This window comes from Lactuca sativa, chromosome 7 (assembly GCF_002870075.4).
Source record: "Lactuca sativa cultivar Salinas chromosome 7, Lsat_Salinas_v11, whole genome shotgun sequence".
NCBI classification, from domain to species: Eukaryota; Viridiplantae; Streptophyta; class Magnoliopsida; order Asterales; family Asteraceae; genus Lactuca; species Lactuca sativa.
Window position 1 is genome coordinate 38,504,719 of NC_056629.2, and position 3,973 is coordinate 38,508,691.

Here is a 3,973-nt window from a genome sequence, read left to right on the forward strand (position 1 = left end):
CCATCCATATGCCTTCCCCTTATTACAGATGTTCTTCATTGTATGCATATTCCATTGGGGCTGCGACTAACCATCCCTCCTTACTCACCTAGAAGAGTTGTCCTGGCTGTGGTTTATGGTTATTTTGTCATCGGATGAAAAATTCATGAGATAATAGCAAGATCAATTCTAACCATGTTGACCAACTGTGATCAAATTCTATGGTTCTATCCATTATTTTTATTTTTCCTAGGGTAGTTCATCCCAATTTCATTTTAATCTTGTCTTACTTGAGGACAAGTAAGGTTTAAGCTTGGGGTGATTTGATAATTTTATTTTATTTACTTCTTTTTATAGTTTATTTTATTATATTTCATTCATATTTTAGTTAATTTCCATGCATATTTTCCTTTTTGTTATTTTATGACTATTTCGGGTACACTCTAGTTTCGTGAGCATAATTACAGGTTTTTTGGAGACTAGTGGAGCGGGATATTTGGGAGGCGATTGGACTTGGTGAACAATAAAGATTTTTGGGCTTAATATCTATTAGAGGTGATGCATAAAATGGGCTTTAGATGGATGGAGCATGGAAGAAGATAATCTCTTAATTAAACGAAGATGGAAGAATTTTTCGAGCATGCGAGAATAAATGATCGGGCGATTACGAGAGCTTTGGAGGATTTGGAAAATACAATTTGGGCTCAAATTGAAGAGAACTTGAAGAAAAATGGTCTATAAGCTGATCGAACTCAAACCGGGCCAATGGACTAAGCTATGGAGGCCCAATACTCAAAGAAGTCCCATTCTCCGTTAGTTCACGCAGCCCGCATGAGGTCATGTAGGGGAAAAATCGTGATTTACTTTTGGCTTCTATTTGAGGAAGTTTGGTGGGACTCTTTTGACACTTCTTCACATCCGATTTTGGAGCACTTTCTCTGGAGATTTTGAAGACTTTGAAGGGCAAGAACACTTGAAGAACATCATCTTTTCATCTCTAAATCTTGCTACATGTTTGGTACATTTTACTTTAGTTTTAGTTTCTTGAGTTTAGCCATGCTAGGCTAAACTAATATTGGTTGACTTTGATGAAATCATTTGAATGTTTGTTGAATGTTGAAGACTCCATGAACTTGTTCTTGAATTTTTATGAAAATGTTTTGTGTTTTAACATCTTATTACTCCCTGTATGTTTTTATTCATAAGTTTAAATGTATTTGTAGTGATTAGTTGACTAATTTCTTGATTAAGTAAAAGACCCTCAAATTAGCAAGAAACAAGTTATTCTTTTATTGGTTTTACTTCACACAATCATAAAAACATTTTCTCCAACATGGAAGTGGAAGCATTTGACTCCTCTTGGATTTGGTGACTTTTTGGTTCTTAATGCTAGTTGACTTTTTCTAATTACATGCTTAATGGAAATTGTGACTTTAACTAAGGAAATTGTTATGAGCTTCTCTAACCATTTTAACAACTAAGAAAAGTCTAGGTAATCTCAAGCTTCTTAGAGTACTATATCCAAATTAAAGATTTAAAACAAATATTGCACCATTGGATTCTAATGATATGTTCATCAAATGTTCAAGTAAGGTAACCTTAAGTCAACCATCTTTCTCTTATTGATTTTACAGCAAACTCTTGTTTTTGTTGAATTGTCTATTTAAATCTTAGTTTAGTTCTAGTTTTATTTCAAGTATTTCAAAAAGACCAAAACCCCCATTTTTAATTTTATTGTCATTTTATAAGTATTTTTGCAAAGAGATTTTCATAGAGTTATAAAATTGAACCAATCTCCGTGGATTCGACTCCTTTATCACTATACAATATTTTAGTGTAAAAGATTTAGGGTTATTAATTTGTTGGCCTCGACAACCATCAAATTTTGGCGCCGTTGTCGGGGATTGGTTTTGATTTAATTAGTTTGTTTCTCTATTCCTAGATCTCACTGTGCAGGTACTCAAATATAAAACTCCAAAATAAAAAAGTAAGAAATGAACACTCCTTGCATTGAAGACCAACTTTCTATTCAAAGCTTAAGAAATAGACCAAACATTCTATTCAGTTTATCAACTAAAGATCCCACTTGAGTTAATGTAAACATAATTCTATCTAAAAATTCATTTGGTAAAAAGTTGATGTAAATCTAACCATCCTCTCTGATACATCCTGTAATAAACCAAGAATGTCTAATGTATTAATCGGGTAAAAATACTTTCAACACATAAATATAGACCTCATCCTTGACGACCAGAGAAATCTTTGACCATGTTTCAAATGTGATATAAACATATGAACATATCAAGTGATGTAGTTTTATTTTGTCATAGAAACAAGAAAGAAAATTACTAAACTTAATAAATAGATAAACCGTAATACCTATCAACTTTCTTCATAACAACAATCAATTTCCCCCATTTCTTAAAAGAACCTGAAAACAATAAGATCTGGCATTGAAAAATAAACCCAAAAAGTTTTAGGTTTGCAACCAATTAATACACACCTTATCATCTGTTTCTAGACCTAACCTTAAATAGTGAGACTCGAACCTGCAAGAATTCAAAATAAATGCAGGATTAACATATTAATCTAACATGAGATTTGGATGAATATAAAAAGAAATTAGAGATTTTTTATTCGGGGTTTCTTTAGTAGTCTCTGGTGAAAAACAGAACCGGGGAAGGATTCACACAGGAAGGTAAGATAAATGGCATTTTTATGACATGTAGGGTTGGAGGTGGCTTGGATTTTGTTTCGTAATCCAAAGAATGGTACAACTTGCTGGTAGCGTTGTAAGGATGTCGGATGAGATTGTGGTGGCAGAAAGGGAGGGGACGGGATGATGATGTTGGTTGAGTTTAGGGTTTTATTGTATCAGTGGTTGCTGGTATCAACAGTGAGGAATGGTTGTGAGGAGCAAAGGAGTAGAGGGGGAAGAGTGGGTGACTATGGTGGGTTATCTCACTGATAACAAAATATGAGAGAGAATAAGAAGGAGATATGGAGATTACCCTGAAGATGTTGCCAAGACCTATGAGGGGGGGGGGGGGGGGGGGGGGGTGTATGTAGAGGTCGTGAGGGATAATGAGGGAAATTTGTGCAAGATGAAGATAGCCCCGTATTACTTGATGGTTGATAAGAACTGAGATTCAATGAATCTATGAAGAATGAAATAAAACGAGGAATCGTTTCCCTTTGTCTTTCTCTTTTTCTCTCTTTCTACCAAAGTCCTGCCAGCTGCTCCTTTTAGCCCTTGAAGTCCAGCGCTGATTGCAAGGATGGCTGGCTGAAGGGCTCTCGATGTCGACTGAGAGAGAGTGGGGAGAGGATTTCTTGTTATCAAATTTGACATCAGAATAATGAGAAAGAGGATTTCTTGTAGTGAAAGATTAGCGGTTTAACAGAGAGAACTGTGTAGGGGGGCGGGCCGACAGAAGAGTGTTGAGGTTTCCAAAAAAGGACTGAGATGGGAACGATGGAAGTGTGTTTTTCTTCAAACCATAGTGAAAATAAATGTTAATATGATTTGACCTTATAAACAGTGAAATAACATTGGGTAAATGTCACTGTAACCCAACCAACTATCGAGGTTTGTTTTAAATGATCCATCATTTTATTTATTTATTTATTGTAGTTTAGGGGTACAAAGTCCATTTTTACCTGTTAATAAAAGACAATGACTTATAATTTTCGGTTTCCATGATGATAGGGATTTTCTCACTAAAAAAGAAATAAAACTAAAATCCACCTCACCTTACATCTCATCCAACCTTTTCTTCTTCCACAAAGCTTTTTTTGTCGATCCCAGTCACAGTCACAAAAACCAACCACTACTCTTCCTCAAATAGCTTAAGATTAAACTCCATCATAATCGACTCAAGATACTAATTTTTTCTCCATATAAGGTTGAGATAAATACATACGTCTATACAACATTAGAAACTTCGACCAACTAATCAATACATTAGGAAGTGAACTTCTCATATGAGGTATG

General features: G+C 34.8%; 1 long non-coding RNA gene across 1 annotated transcript; it reads right to left on the reverse strand.

The window, feature by feature from the left end:
• Window positions 1–2,154: 2,154 nt before the first annotated feature.
• LOC128127133 (uncharacterized) lies at window positions 2,155–3,692 on the reverse strand. The gene is made up of 2 exons (XR_008225199.1): window positions 2,991–3,692; window positions 2,155–2,528 (listed from the first exon to the last, which is right to left on the reverse strand). It is a non-coding gene; the product is annotated as an uncharacterized LOC128127133 (long non-coding RNA).
• Between the last annotated feature and the right edge of the window lie 281 nt (window positions 3,693–3,973).